At 45.8% G+C, this 18,120-nt stretch overlaps 1 pseudogene; it reads right to left on the bottom strand.

Annotated features, from left to right (window-relative positions):
• Positions 1-10,845: 10,845 nt before the first annotated feature.
• LOC134949815 (WD repeat-containing protein 82-like) lies at positions 10,846-12,215 on the bottom strand (annotated as a pseudogene).
• Positions 12,216-18,120: the final 5,905 nt, after the last annotated feature.

Genomic DNA, 18,120 nt, shown 5'->3' with positions numbered 1-18,120 from the left:
CCCTGGACTTATAATTCAGTAACACTGGACTTATACGGCAGTACCCCTGGACTTTTATGGCAGTACCACTGGACTTAATCAGCAGTACCACTGGACTTATAAGGTAGTACCACTGGACTTATACGGCTGCACTACTTGACTGGAATTATACGGCAGTACCACTGGACTTATACGGCAGTACCAATGGACTTATGTGGCTGCACAACTAGACTTGAATTATACGGCAGTAACACTGGACTTATATGGCAGTACCACTGGACTTAAACGGCAGTACCACTAGACTTATATGGCTGCACCACTAGAGTAGACTTATATGGCAGTACTCCTGGACTTATACGGCAGTTCCCCTGAATTTATACGGCAGTACCACTTTACTTATATGGCAGTACCACGGGACTTTTATGGCATACCCCATGACTTATACGACAGAACCCCATGACTTATACGGCAGTAAGACTGGACTTATACGGCAGTACCATTGGACTTATACGACAGTGCCACTGGACTTATACGGCAGTACCACTGGACATGTACGGCAGTACCACTGGACTTATATGGCTGCACCACTGGAATGCACAATACCCCCTTGACTAATATAGCAGAACCCCTGGACTTATACAGCAGTACTACTGGACCTATATGGCAGTACTCCTAGACTTATTTGGTTGCATCACTGGACTGGACTTCTATGACAGTACCACTGGACTTTTACAGTAGTACCCCTGGACTTATATGGCAGTAAGACCGGACTTATACAGCAGTATCACTGGACATGTACGGCAATACCACTGGACTTATACGGAAACCGTATGGATACCATTGAAATTATACAGTAGTACCCCTTGACTTATATGGCAGTAAGACCGGACTTATACGGCAGTATCACTGGACATGTACGGCAATACCACTGGACTTATACGGAAACCATATGGATACCATTGAAATTATACAGTAGTACCCCTTGACTTATATGGCAGTATCACTGGACTTAAATTGCAGTACCACTGGACTTATACGGCTGCACCACTGGACTGGACTTATACGGCAGTACCCCTGGACTTATACGGCAGTACCCCTGAACTTATATGGCAGTACCCCTGGTACCCTCAATAAAGGGTATATGTAATATTGATTATGAAATTCCAATTGACGCGGTGCACCTTAATGCTGCCACTTTTTCTTTTTTGTAACCCAATTATACAGCAGTACCCCTGAACTTTAACGGCAGATCCACAGGACTTATACGGCAGCATCACTGGACTTATATGGCAGTACCACTGGGCTTATATGGCAGTACCACTGGACTTATATGGCTGCACCACTGGACTGGACTTATATTGCAGTACCACAGGACTTATACGGCAGTACCACTGGACTTATATAGCAGTACCCCTGGATTTGTTCGGCAGTACCACTGGACTTATATGGCAGTACCACTAGAGTTATATGGCAGTACCACTGAACTGAACTTATACGGCAGAACCACTGGACTTATATGGCAGTACCCCTGAACTTAAACAGCAGTACCACTGGACTTATATGGCAGTATCACTGGACTTATATGACAGTACACCTGAACTTATACGGCAGTACCCCTTGACTTTTATGGCAGAAACACTGGACTTACAAGGCAGTACCCCTGGACTTATAAGGCAGTAACACTGGACTTATACGGCAGTACCCCTGGACTTTTATGGCAGTACCACTGGACTTAATCAGCAGTACCACTGGACTTATAAGGTAGTACCACTGGACTTATACGGCTGCACTACTTGACTGGAATTATATGGCAGTACCACTGGACTTATACGGCAGTACCAATGGACTTATGTGGCTGCACCACTAGACTTGAATTATACGGCAGTAACACTGGACTTATATGGCAGTACCACTGGACTTAAACGGCAGTACCACTAGACTTATATGGCTGCACCACTAGAGTAGACTTATATGGCAGTACTCCTGGACTTATACGGCAGTTCCCCTGAATTTATACGGCAGTACCACTTTACTTATATGGCAGTACCACAGGACTTTTATGGCATACCCCATGACTTATACGACAGAACCCCATGACTTATACGGCAGTAAGACTGGACTTATACGGCAGTACCATTGGACTTATACGACAGTGCCACTGGACTTATACGGCAGTACCACTGGACATGTATGGCAGTACCACTGGACTTATATGGCTGCACCACTGGAATGCACAGTATCCCCTTGACTGATATAGCAGAACCCCTGGACTTATACAGCAGTACTACTGGACCTATATGGCAGTACTCCTATACTTATTTGGTTGCATCACTGGACTGGACTTCTATGACAGTACCACTAGACTTTTACAGTAGTACCCCTGGACTTATATGGCAGTAAGACCGGACTTATACGGCAGTTTCACTGGACATGTACGGCAATACCACTGGACTTATACGGAAACCGTATGGATACCATTGAAATTATACAGTAGTACCCCTTGACTTATATGGCAGTAAGACCGGACTTATACGGCAGTATCACTGGACATGTACGGCAATACCACTGGACTTATACGGAAACCGTATGGATACCATTGAAATTATACAGTAGTACCCCTTGACTTATATGGCAGTATCACTGGACTTAAATTGCAGTACCACTGTACTTATACGGCTGCACCACTGGACTGGACTTATACGGCAGTACCCCTGGACTTATACGGCAGTACCCCTGAACTTATATGGCAGTACCCCTGGTACCCTCAATAAAGGGTATATGTAATATTGATTATGAAATTCCAATTGACGCGGTGCACCTTAATGCTGCCACTTTTTCTTTTTTGTAACCCAATTATACAGCAGTACCCCTGAACTTTAACGGCAGATCCACAGGACTTATACGGCAGCATCACTGGACTTATATGGCAGTACCACTGGGCTTATATGGCAGTACCACTGGACTTATATGGCTGCACCACTGGACTGGACTTATATTGCAGTACCACAGGACTTATACGGCAGTACCACTGGACTTATATAGCAGTACCCCTGGATTTGTTCGGCAGTACCACTGGACTTATATGGCAGTACCACTAGAGTTATATGGCAGTACCACTGAACTGAACTTATACGGCAGAACCACTGGACTTATATGGCAGTACCCCTGAACTTAAACAGCAGTACCACTGGACTTATATGGCAGTATCACTGGACTTATATGACAGTACACCTGAACTTATACGGCAGTACCCCTTGACTTTTATGGCAGAAACACTGGACTTACAAGGCAGTACCCCTGGACTTATAAGGCAGTAACACTGGACTTATACGGCAGTACCCCTTGACTTTTATGGCAGTACCACTGGACTTAATCAGCAGTACCACTGGACTTATAAGGTAGTACCACTGGACTTATACGGCTGCACTACTTGACTGGAATTATACGGCAGTACCACTGGACTTATACGGCAGTACCCTTGGACTTATGCGGCATTACCACTGGACTTAAGTAGCAGTACCACTGGACTTATACGGCTGTACCACTGGTCTAGACTTATACGGCAGTACCCTGGACTTATACGGCAGTACTCCTGATTTTATACGGCAGTACCACTGGACTTATATGGCAGTACTACTGGACTTATATGGCAGTACCGCTGGACTTATATGGCAGAACCCCTTGACTTATACGGCAGTACCACTGGACTTAAATGGCAGTACCACTGGACTTTTACGGCTACACCACTGGACTAGACTTATACATCAGTACCCCTGGAATTATACGGCAGTACCCCTGAATTTATATGGCATTACCTCTGGACTTATATGGCACTACTACTGGACTTATACGGCATAACCCCTTGACTAACAGTATATGGCAGTAAGACTTGACTTATATGGCAGTCCACTGGACATGTATGGCAGTACCACTGGACTTATACAGCAGTACCCGTGGACTTATATGGCAGTACCAGTGGAATTAAATGGCACTATCACTGGACTTATATGGCAGTACCACTGCACTTATATGGCTGACCACTGGATTGGACTTATAAAGCAGTACCACTGGACATATATGGCAGTACCACTGTCTTATACGGCATTACCCCTGGATTTATTCGGCAGAACCACTGAACTTATATGGCAGCACCACTGGAGTTATTTGGCAGTACCACTGGACTTATACGGTTGCACCACTGGACTGTACTTATATGGCAGTACCCCTGGAATTATACGGCAGAACCCCTTGTCTTATACGGCAGTAAGACTGGACTTATACGGCTGCAACATTGGACTGGATTGGACTTATACAGCAGTACCCTTGGACTTATACGGCAGTACCCTTGAACTCATACGGTAGTACCCCTGGACATATACAGCATTACCCTTGGACTTATATGGCAGTACAACTGGACTTATACGGTAGTACCCGTGGACTTATACAGCAGTACCCCTGGACTTATACGACAGTACCTCTGGACTTATTCGTCTGTTTCAGTGGACTGAACTTATACGGCAGTATTACTGGACTTATGCGGCAGTACCCCTGGACTTATTTGGCAGTACCACTGTACTTATACGGCAGTACCACTGGACTTATATGGATGCACCACTGGACTGGACTTATTTGGCAGTACCCCCTGGACTTAAACGGCAGTAAGCCTGGACTTATACGGCAGTACCACTGGACTTGTATGGCAGTACCCCTGAACTCATTTTGTTGCACCACTGGACTGGACTTATATGGCAGTACCATTGGACTTATATGGTAGTGACCCTGGACTTATATGGCAGTACCCCTGAACTTATACTGCAGTACCCTTGGACTTATACTGCAGTACCCCTGGACTTATAAGGCAGTACACTGGAATGGACATATATGGCAGTACCCCTGAACTTATATGGCAGTACCCCTGGACTTATTCGGCAGTACCTCTGGATTGGACGTATATGGAAGTACCCCTGGACTTATATGGAAGTACCCCTGGACTTATATGGCAGTAACACTGGACTTATATGGCAGTACCACTAGACTTAAATGGCAGAACCACTGGACTTATACGGCTGCACCACTGGACTAGACTTATACAGCAGTACCCCTGGACTTATATGGCAGTACCCTTGAACTTATACGGCAGTACTACTGGACTTATATGGCAGTAACCTTGAACTTATACGGCAGTACCACTGGACTTATATGGCAGTAAAACTGGACTTTTATGGCAGTACCACTGGACTTAATCGGCAGTACCACTGGACTTATAAGGTAGTACCACTGGACTTATACGGCTGCACTACTTGACTGGAATTATACGGCAGTACCACTGGACTTATACGGCAGTACCACTGGACTTATATGGCAGTTCAACTGGACTTATGCGGCTGCACCACTGGACTTTTATGGCAGTACCACTGGACGGGACTTATACAGCAGTACCACTGGACTTTAACGGCAGTACCACTGGACTTATACGGCATTACCACTGGACTATGGCCCTCATTCCGAGTTGTTCGCTCGTTAGCTGCTTTTAGCAGCATTGCACGCGCTAGGCCGCCGCCCTCTGGGAGTGTACTGTATCTTAGCATAGCAGAATAGCGAACCCAAGGATAGCAGATTTGCTATTACATATTTCTTTGCAGTTTCTGAGTAGCTCCGGATCTACTCACAGATTGCGATCAGCTCAGTCCGTTTAGTTCCTGGTTTGACGTCACAAACATGCCCTGCGTTCTGCCAGCTACTCCCCCGTTTCTCCAGCTACTCCCGCGTTTTTCCCTGGCACGCCTGCGTTTTTTAGCAAACGCCGTGAAAACGTTGAGTTGCTGCCCAGAAACAACCACTTCCTGTCAATCACACTACGATCACTCGAGCGTTGAAAAACTGGATTTATATGGCAGTACCACTGGACTTATTCGGCTGCACCACTGGACTGGACTTATATGGCAGTACCACTGGACTTATATGGCAGTACCTCTGGATTTATTCGCCGTAGCCCTGGACTTATACGGCAGTACCACTGGACTATATGGCAGCACCCCTGGACTTATTTGGTTGCACCACTGTACTGGACTTATATGGCAGTAACACTGGACTTATACGGTAGTACCCCTGGACTTATATGGCAGTACCCCTGAACATATACGGCAATAGCCCTGGACTTATACGGCAGTACCTCTGGACTTATACGGCAGTACCACTGGACTGGAAGTATATGGCAGTACCCCTGGATTTATATGGCAGTACCCCTGGACTTATACGGCAGTACCCCTGGACGTATACGGCAGTACCACTGGACTTATACGGCAGTACCTCTGGACTTATACGGTAGTGCCACTGGGCTGGACGTATACGGCAGTACCCCTGAACTTATGCGGCATTACCACTGGACTTAAATGGCAGTACCACTGGACTTATATGGCTGTACCACTGTTCTAGACTTATATGGCAGTACCCTGGACTTATACAGCAGTACCCCTTATTTTATACGGCAGTACTACTGGACTTATATGGCAGTACTACTGGACTTATATGGCAGTACCGCTGGACTTATACGGCAGAACTCCTTTACTTATACGGCAGTACCACTGGACTTAAATGGCAGTACCCCTGGAATTATAAGGCAGTACCCCTGAATTTATATGGCACTACCACTGGACTTGTACGGCAGTACCACTGGACGTATACAGCTGCTCCATTTGACTGGACTTATACGCCAGTACACCAGAACTTATACAGCAGTACCCCTGAACTTATATGGCATTACCACTGGTCTTATACAGCAGTACCCGTTGACTTATATAGCAGTACCACTGGAGTGGACTTATATGGCAGTACCCCGTGATCTTATATGGCAGTACCCCATAACTTATACGGCAGTACCCGTGAACTTATATGGCAGTACCCCCGGGACTTATATGGCAGTACTACTGGACTTATACGACATAACCCCTTGATTTATATAAGTCCAGTACAGTGGTGCAACCAAATAAGTCCAGGGGTGCTGCCATATAGTCCAGTGGTACTGCCGTATAAGTCCAGGGCTACTGCGAATAAATCCAGAGGTACTGCCGTATAAGTCCAGTGGTACTGCCATATAAGTCCAGTCCAGTGGTGCAGCCGAATAAGTCCAGTGGTACTGCCATATAAATCCAGTGGTAAACGGCACTATCAGTAAGACTTGACTTATATGGCATTACCACTGGACATGTATGGCAGTACCACTGGACTTATACAGCAGTACCCCTGGACTTATATGGCAGTACCAGTGGAATTAAACGGCACTATCACTGGACTTATATGGCAGTACCACTGCACTTATATGGCTGACCACTGGATTGGACTTATAAAGCAGTATCACTGGACATATATGGCATTACCACTGTCTTATACGGCAGTACCCCTGGATTTATTCGGCAGAACCACTGAACTTATATGGCAGCACCACTGGAGTTAATTGGCAGTACCACTGGACTTATACGGTTGCACCACTGGACTGTACTTATATGGCAGTACCCCTGGAATTATACGGCAGAACCCCTTGTCTTATACGGCAGTAAGACTGGACTTATACGGCTGCAACACTGGACTGGATTGGACTTATACAGCAGTACCCTTGGACTTATACGTCAGTACCCTTGAACTCATACGGTAGTACCCCATGACATATACGGCAGTACCCTTGGACTTATATGGCAGTACAACTGGACTTATACGGCAGTACCCGTGGACTTATACAGCAGTACCCCTGGACTTATATGGCAGTACCTCTGTACTTATTCGTCAGTTTCAGTGGACTGAACTTATACGGCAGTATTACTGGACTTATGCGGCAGTACCCCTGGACATATTCGGCAGTACCACTGTACTTATACTGCAGTACCACTGGACTTATATGGATGCACCACTGGACTGGACTTATTCGGCAGTACCCCCTGGACTTAAACGGCAGTAACCCTGGACTTATACGGCAGTACCACTGGACTTGTATGGCAGTACCCCTGAACTTATTTGGTTGCACCACTGGACTGGACTTATATGGCAGTACCATTGGACTTATATGGTAGTTACCCTGGACTTATATGGCAGTACCCCTGAACTTATACTGCAGTACCTTTGGACTTATACTGCAGTACCCCTGAACTTATAAGGCAGTACACTGGAATGGACATATATGGCAGTACTCCTGGACTTATATGGCAGTACCCCTGGACTTATTCGGCAGTACCTCTGGACTGGACGTATACGGAAGTACCCCTGGACTTATATGGAAGTACCCCTGGACTTATATGGCAGTAACACTGGACTTATATGGCAGTACCACTGGACTTAAATGGCAGAACCAGTGGACTTATACGGCTGCACCACTGGACTAGACTTATACGGCAGTACCCCTGGACTTATATGGCAGTACCCTTGAACTTATGCGGCAGTACCACTGGACTTATATGGCAGTACCCTTGAACTTATATGGCAGTACCACTGGACTTATATGGCAGTACCACTGGACTAATATGGCAGTACCACTGAACTTATATGGCAGCACCCCTGGACTTATACGGTTTCTCCACTGGACTGGACTTATACGGTAGTACCCCTGGACTTATACGGCAGTACCGCTGAACTTATACGGTAGTACCCCTGGACATATAGAGCAGTACCCCATGACTTATATGGCAGTACAACTGGACTTATACGGCAGTACCCCTGCACTTATACAGCAGTACCCCTGGACTTATACGGCAGTACTTCTGGACTTATACGGCAGTACCACTGGACTGAACTTATACGGCAGTACCACTGGACTTATGCGGCAGTACCCCTGGACTTATACGGCAGCACCCCTGGACTTATACGGCGGCACCCCTGGACTTATACGGCATTACCACTGGACTTATATGGCAGTACCCCTGGACTTATTTGGTTGCACCATTGGACTGGTCTTATATAGCAGTACCATTGGAATTATACGGTAGTACCCCTGGCCTTATATGGCATTACCCCTGAACTTATACGGCAGTACCACTGGACTTATATGGCAGTACCCCTGAACTTATTTGGTTGCACCACTGGACTGGCCTTATATGGCAGTACCATTGGACTTATACGGTAGTACCCCTGGCCTTATATGGCAGTACCCCTGAACTTATATGGCAGTACCCTTTGACTTATATGGCAGTACCCCTGGACTTATAAGGTAGTACACTGAACTGGATGTATATGGCAATACCCCTGGATTTATATGGCAGTACCCATGGACTTATACAACAGTACCTCTGGAATTAAACGGCAGTACCACTGGACTGGACGTATACGGCAGTACCCCTGGACTTTTACGGAAGTAGCCCTGGACTGATATGGCAGTAACACTTGACTTATATGGCAGTACCACTGGGCTTAAATGGCAGAACCACTGGACTTATATGGCTGCACCACTGGACTAGACTTATACAGCAGTACCCCTGTACTTATATGGCAGTACCCTTAAACTTATACGGCAGTACCACTGGACTTATATGGCAGTACCACTGGACTTATATGGCAGTACCACTGGACTTATATGGCAGTACCCCTGGACTTATACGGCAGAACCCCTTGACTTATACGGCAGTAACACTGGACTTATACGGCAGTAACACTGGACTTATATGGCAGTACCACTGCACTTAAATGGCAGTACCACTGGACTTATACGGCAGTACCCCCTGGACTAATACGGCAGTAACCCTGGACTTATACGGCAGTACCACAGGACTTATATGGCAGTACTACTGGACTTATACGGCTGTACTACTGGACTGGACTTATACAGCATTACCCCTGGACTTTAACGGCAGTACCCCTGAACTAATACGGTAGTACCCTATGACATATATGGCAGTACCACTAGACTCATACGGCAGTACAACTGGATTTATACGGCAGTACCCCTGAACTTTTACGGCAGTACCACTGAACTTTTACGGCAGTACCCCTGGACTTATACAGCAGTACCGCTATACTTATACGGCAGTTCCTCTGGACTTATACGGCAGTACCACTGTACTTATACAGCAGAACACCTGGACTTTTACGGCTGCACCACTGGACTTATACAGCTGCACCAATGGAATAGACTAATACAGCAGTACCCCTGGACTTATACGGCAGTACCCCTGAAATTATACAGCAGTACCCCTGGACTAATGCGGCAGTGCCCAAGGACTTATACGGAAGTACCATTGGACTTATATGGCAGTACCCCTGGACTTTTACGGCTGCACCACTGGACTGCACTTATACGGCAGTACCACTGTACTTATACAGCAGTACCACTAGACTATTACGGCAGTATCACTGGACTTATTTGGCTGCACCACTGGACTTTACTTATATGGCAGCCAGGGGCATCAGAACATTTTTTGGTTGGGGGGGCAAGATAAAATCTCAGTTTGGCGCCCCTAGCTCCAGGACACCTTAGACAGGTCTCTTTCACCTGTATGGAACTCTATGGAGCAGCTGGGAGTGGCCCCTTGTACACATTACACCTGGTAGAGCCCATTATACACATTATGCCAGGTAGAGCCCATTATACACATTATGCTAAGTGGAGCTCATTATACACATTACACCTGGTAGAGCCCATTATACACATTATGCCTGGTAGAGCCCATTATACACATTACGCCTGGCAGAGCCCATTACACATTACGCCTGGTAGAGCCCATTACACATGTTACACATTACACCTGGTAGAGCCCATTATACAAATTACGCCTCGTACAGCCCATTACACATTACACCTGGTAGAGCCCATTACGCATATTACACATTACGCCAGATAGAGCCCATATATACATTATGCCTGGTAGAGCTAATTATACACATCTGCTAGTTAAGTTCCTCCTCCTCATTGTTCATCTCCCTACTGCTTTTCCAATGCAATGCAAAGGTCATGAACTTGGGATTGAACTGTAAGCAGGTGATGGATCCGGTGTGCTTGACATCCAGTATGGACACTTTCATGCTGCTCTCTCCATTACATACATGGATCTTGCCATCTTCCAACCCGATCATAATGAACTGAGAATCCGGGGTGAAAGAAGCTTCTAGTGTGACCATTTTACTTTTGTTATAACCCCCAAAGGTGTGTAGCACAGCTCTTTAAATGCATCAACCAGCCTCAGGAAGCCGCCATTGGTAGAGAGAAGAATTCATTTTCCATCGTTGCTAAATCTGAGTGACGTCCATTCGCAGGTGCGGTCATAGGGGGTCATTCCGAGTTGTTCACTCGCTAGCAGTCCCATTGGGAGTGTATCTTAGCTTAGCAGAAGTACGAACAAATGCATCGCAGAGCGGCAGCAAAAAAAAATTGTGCAGTTTCAGAGTAGCTCCGGACCTACTCAGCGCTTGCGATTACTTCAGACCATTCAGTTCCAGATTTGACGTCACAAACACGTTCTGCGTTCTCCCAGCCACGCCTTCATTTTTCTTGGCACGCCTGCATTTTTCCGAACACTCCCTGAAAACGGTGAGTTGACACCCAGAAACGCCCCTTTCCTGTCAATCACTCTGCGGCGGCCATTGCGACTGAAAAGCTTCGCCTGACCTTGTGTGAAACTACATCGGCTGCCGTGAAAGTACTTTGCGCGTGCGCGTTGCGCCGCATGCGCAGAAGTGCCGTTTTTCCACTTAATTGCTGTGCTGCGAACATTTTTAGCTAGCGATCAACTCGAAATGACCCCCACAGTTCATCTTAAAGGTGGCAAACGGACCCTTATCAAAAGAGCGAAGATCATACAGATTCACCATCTCGGAATTAACTCCTGCAGCAAAAATAAGACCCTTTGGATCAAATGAGCACACTAGCTTCCCCTGTCAGTGCATCAGACCCTGACAGTTCTGAGACCGGAGGTCCCACAGGCGGATAGTTTTATCCAAGGACCCAGAAATAAACGCATCGTCCACCGGAGACATAGATAACGCAATGGCCCTTTTATTGTGGCCGGGAAATAACGGCTATATTTATTATCATGAAGAGAGATGGTATCATCAATTTTGTTGGAGCTATAAACCACGGTATTTGCTGCATGTGTGTATCGGATGAGATCCACACAGTACTTCTTGCTGTACAGCGTCCTCTTGGGCTTGTCCTCCTGGCAGTCCTACAGCACGATGGAGTCGTCGTCGCAGCTGGAAATGACTGTCTTAGTGTTTCCCCTAGGATGAGGCAGGGGCAGGGCGCTGGAGTTCGTGGCCATGCAAATTAGGGTTAGTGGCAGCTTAAAGCACCTATTTAAGGAAGTCGTCATTCCAATACATACAAATGGCGCTGCATCTAACTTCATTAGGACAGTGTCCATACTTTGTACAGTACATGTGATATAGGACAAAAAAAATATTAAATTTGCTGATCTTGTCTTCTTGAGTATGAATTCACCAAACAATAGAGCTGACACCAGTGTCTTCTGTCTTCCTAAAACACATCAGAGGATCTTTGACTAGCAATATATCAGGCCATTCTGAATGGGACACATTCAGACAGCATACTAGGTTGTTGGATATTGCAATTTTCTCAAATGATGAACCCTATAGATAACATCTAAGAGGGATATCACTGTCCAAGACTGGACTTGGTGAGCAAGACATAGTTATCATTTACTTTGGCAGGTGTCCCAGAGACTCCTCCTTACAAAACTAGGCACAGCTGAGGAGGTCCTTCGGTTGGGATGAAGTGTGAGATACCAATACTTTCTTTGAGATAAGTCTGTACGCTTTCTACCAGTTCAAAACTGCTTGAATGTATTATCACAGCATCAGGTGCTACTCATCACATGTTTCTTTATATAATTTTGTTGTCTGGTATAATGCTGTTTTTTTTTCAAAATGGACTTGGGTTCTTTTTACAAACACATATCCCATCAATGATGTCAACAAACTCTTGTTCTCTGTGCCATGTCAGAAACAAACTGTTGTTGCTGTCACTTATGCTCAGTGTCAGCGGACTACCCAGTGGTGCAGGGGCGATTGGTGTTTCAGGAGGTTAGGCTGGTGCCGAGAGCACACACGAGCTCTCGCCAGTACAGGCAGAAGTGGCTGCAATAGGTGAACATTGTTGATGCTTTTTAAATAAAAGAAAAAAATCTATTCAGGCAAAACAATTTTACTCATCTGGAGGCAGCAGCGTTTGCAATGCACAGCAGGAATTTCTCTGCAGACACTGAAGCTTTGAGCCTTACAAACAAAAATTATAAATAAAAGGAGATTGAGTGACACACCAGCCATTCACTTACTGGATCTGATTCTTAAATATTTGCTAAGATTTGCTTTAAGATATCAATTTTAAATCAAGACTAGCATAACACCTTGAGGTGAAACACTGCCTTAATCTCACTGGTAGAAGCGGTAACACATCTGCATATACACCTATTTAGAGTCTTTAATAATTCAATTACCTTTAATTGTTAACATTAGTTACTGGTGGAATTCTGAGGCTGAAAGGAGGCATTTAAAGGTGAATTGGAGACTCAGCGAAACCAACATGTGTTAGTGTTTATGTATTGAGCATGTAAAACTATAGCATCCTCTTTTCTCAGCACCATTACATAGCATAACATACTTACTCATACAACCCTGTGCTGCTAAACATCACACTCCTATTCACCGACGATAGATTCTCCAGTCAATCATTGCTTTATGCCTGTGTATCATGATCTTGCAGCTCATCGGTATAATACTGCTGGATTTATATTGTATAACCATGTAAATGTCAGTTGGCATTTCCAACACACCAGTTATTGTTTTGCAAGAGTTTTCTTTATTGTCCTGGGCAAGCTGACATTAGCGTACACTCATTATTTGGAAGCTTTCGTTATATGCAACATGTAAATAATAATTAGGCTCATTTATCAATGAGTGATACATTTCACTGTGAGTGATAAATTTCACCAGCCAATCAGCTCCGAACTGTCATTTTTCAAACACAGCCTGTGACATGGAAGTTAGGAACTGATTGGCTGGTGCAATTTATCACTCACAGTGAAATTTATCACTCATTGATAAATGAACCTGTATGTATCAAAGGCTATAGATTACTGTGATTCCCAAAGTTGAATAATATGTTTGTTTATGTGTGCGATAAGGTGTGCATGTGTGGCATCTGGGAGCGCAGCTCGAAGAAAGTCTGTTAAGTGGAGAGGGCAGACTAAAGAAAGCCTGGGAAGTGAGGGGTTTGTGATACGAGTGACCCACAACGGGATGCCGGCAGTCAGAAGACTGAAAGTGGCATCCCAAAGGAGAGAATCCCAAAAGGGGTTCGGTAAGTATACTTACCCTCCCCATGTACCCTCCTAACCCTCCCTTTCTGCAGTCTAACCCTCCCCTGTAGCCTAACGTAGCTGGCAGATTGGCCGGCTAGGTCTCTATGCTGTGGGGTGGAGATAGGGAGGAGCAAGAGTGCAGCAGAAGAGTGCCGAGGTAAGAGTGAATACCTGATGACACACCACGGTCAAGTAACAACAGGCTTGTGATAAGTCAACTCACTGCAACATCCATAATACATTTGTTTGGGGTTCCACGTATGTTAACCCACCCTCACACATACAGGATAAATTCAGATAATGCAAAATAGAGGGAGAAACAGATATTGAAAATAATGGCTCTCTAGTCAAAATAAGATGCATATAAATTGAAATCGGGATGCTGTCATGTGACCGGCGCTTGGAATCCCGGCGGTCACCATGCTGACGCTGGAATCCCGAGTGCGCAAAATGTGGGCTGACGGAATGCCGACCCACAGGGTCTATTCCCATTCGTGGGTGTCCATGACACCCATAGAGTGGGAATAGAACCTGTGGCGAGCCACCAAGCACGCTGCATGGTCATCTTGCATAACCACCATGCTTCTGAAGAAGGAGCTCTATACTTAATGTCAGAAACGCGTTAAACAGGTGGCTTTATTGGTGAGTCCGAGAGGAACTACTGGGACTTTAATGGTTATATCTGATGATCCGGACCCAGACCATGTGTTCCATGGACTTATTGGTATCTTTCCTTGCCCAGTGAGAGCCTGATCCCTATATTGTGGAGGGGTGGTCTTCTGTATGCCGGCGGCCGGGCTCCCGACGTCCAACATCCCGGTGCCGGAATCAGGACCGCTGGCATACCGACATTTATTCTCCCTCTTGGGGGTCCACGACCCCCCTGGAGGGAGAATAAATAGCCGTGCTCGCAGCGTAGCGAGCCCGCACGGGGCTCATTTGCGCTCGCCCAGCTGTCGATATGCCGGCGGTCGGGATTCCGGCGCCGGTATGCTGGTCGCCGGGAGCCCGGCCACCGGCAAACACTACTACACCCTTGTGGAGTATTTTATGCAATTTTTGCATTTTTCAAATGTGAGTTTAATGAGTTATTAAAGTGTGTTTTAAATAGTCCGATGATGTTGCGCTAAATCCTTCTCCTTTTGAGTTTTTATGTGCTGGAACGGAGAAACATTTATTAAGAAAAGGATATGCATCTGTATTGATGGAGGTTTATTATGGGGCTAATTCAGATCTGATCCTAGATGTGCTAAATTTAGCACAGCTACGATCAGTCACAGTGACATGAAGGGGGCACGACCAGCACAGGGCTAGTCCACCCCGCATGTCAGTCCCTGCCCCATTGCACAAGTACAAAAGCATCGCACAACGGCAATGCTATTGTACTTCAAGAGTAGCTCACTGCCAGCGCAGCTCCTGCACGCTGGCAGGGAGCTACTCGTCGCTGCCCAGGTCACAGCAGCTGCGTGTGACGTCACACAGCTGCCGCGGCCCGCCCCCCCCAACGTCCGGGCACACCTGCGTTGCCCAGACCGCGCCCCCTAAACGGCGGCCAAATGCCGCCGGCACGCCCCCTCCCATCCAGCGAATCAGAGGCGTAAGAGCAGTAAGGATTTGGAATTCTCTGTCAGAGAAGGTAGTAATGATGGACTCAATCAATAAGTTTAAAAATGGACTAGATAAATTCCTAATTGAAGGAAATAACCAAGGATACAACATTTACATGATATAAAATGTTATAATACAGGTTGAACCCGATGGACATTTGTCTTTTTTCAACATCAACAACTATGTAACTATGTATGTAATGTAAGGGAATACATTGAATAACCAGGGACAGTCCAAGAAATGCAGATAGGTCATAAGTAAATCAGAAAAAGCCCTGGTATTAGGAGGGCACTTACAGACATAAAAAAGAATATTGCAATTTATCGGCTTTCTGGGGTAATAATAATAACACTTTCAAGTCACTAAAATTAGTGAACTGAGAATGGAAACGTTGCAACTGTGTTTCCAACAAGTGGCTGCTTGTAGAGAATATAGAGTCACCAGTGAAGCAGAATCATATATAGAAAAGTATCTATTAATCAAAATATAGCAACTTAATTTTGGTTGCATTTATGGCTGTGGCCTCTAGGGCAAGGCATGGACTCGTATTGTTGCTATATCTGTATAAAGCAGTCCTGTGGTGTATACTGTATAGAATAAAATGCACTATGGGGTACAGCAGTTCTTACCTGAGTAAAATATATATATACGAGCAGCAGCGTTTAAACCATGAAGTATTTTGTGTATAGATATCATTACATAAAAGACATACGACATTGGGTAAAGGATAGTAATTGACTGAAAAATCTGCTGGCATGCATTTACCATCTCTGGCCTGTTGATGTCACCAATGTGGTTCCCACTCTGTTAGTGGAGTGCTGGGTGATTTGCACCACTGCTTCCGTCCTACCCCCCAGCTTGAATAGTATGGGTTGACGTGGCCGTTTGCTGGGCAGAAAAGTGCTGTATGGCTAAGAGTCCACTGTAAGTGCCGTCCTAGCCCTTATGGAAGATGCCGCTGCTGCTGCTGACAAATGATGCACTGCACTGCTCCCGCTGCTGCCACCTTCTGGAAGACGTGTTTCACCCAGGTTCTAGGCTTATTCACTTACTGTTTCATCCTGCATCATCCCTATAGTGTAAATTGTAATCAGGGCAAGATTAATGTTTGTGGGGGACCCAGGGCAAATAACTTGTGGGATCCCACAACTAGAAAATGGACACCATGCTGCCACCATGCACCTTACAACAGTAAGCTTCCAATATGCCCATCAGTGCCCCCTGTATGCTACACAGTGCCCACCCCTTACGTGCCCCCCCCCCCAAGTATTTACCTCACGTGGCATGGCTGCTCCACTTGAATGCTTGCAGCTCTTTATTATGCAGCACAGTGCATACAGCACAGAGCATCTCCTGAGTACCCTCATCAGTATCGCGGGCGTGATGTATCATGTGACATAGATGAGTGGACTCAGGAGCTGTTCTGCACTGTAAGTACTGTGTATGTAGAACACAGAGATGCAGGAGCTAGTTTCCTTTATTTGCCTTTTATTGTTGCTCCAGTGGAGCTATTTTTTCTGTCTGCTAATTTGCTTATATTCTCTCTATAATACCCCTTTCACATCACCAATGCAAGTCCCACCCGGGAATTGGAAACGGGCCCTTCACGGGTGGGACACGGCATTGGACCCTACACGATGCTATCTGGGGGCGGGGATTGCGGCATCATCAGGGGCGGGTGCTGGAGATGAGCTCTCTCTATGTAGTGAATGGGTCCCAGGTCGCATCAACCCGGCAACCTGTTCACACTGCCACTGACCCGGTATTCAACCCTGGAATAACCCTTCTTTTAACCCGGGTTGAACTACCGGGTTAAGCGACACATGACTTCTGAAGGGACCCTTTCACACCGCACAGTGACCCGTGTCGATCCGGCAATATACCGGGTCCATACTGGGTTATTTGTGAGATGTGAAAGGAGTATTAGATATTGTCATACATATTTTCATGTTCTGCTCTATATGAGCAACATTTATTTGTTGCTCCATATGAACCTTCTACCTACTAATAATATTCAATCTATACCTAAGCATTTGTTTTTAATGAAAGTCCTGTTATCAGTACATACCATACGACTGTTTTCAGGGTATTACACAATATTGTTCCCTCTTTAATTTCAACATACTGTATATGTTGAGATATGTCCAACACCTTAAAATTAGAGATGAGCGGGTTCGGTTTCTCTGAATCCGAACCCGCCCGAACTTCATGTTTTTTTTCACGGGTCCGAGCGACTCGG

The sequence above is a fragment of the Pseudophryne corroboree genome, chromosome 8 (genome assembly GCF_028390025.1).
Source record: "Pseudophryne corroboree isolate aPseCor3 chromosome 8, aPseCor3.hap2, whole genome shotgun sequence".
Taxonomy (NCBI): domain Eukaryota; kingdom Metazoa; phylum Chordata; class Amphibia; order Anura; family Myobatrachidae; genus Pseudophryne; species Pseudophryne corroboree.
The sequence above is the reverse complement of the archived record's forward strand: the minus strand, read 5'-3'. Positions and strand labels throughout refer to the sequence as shown.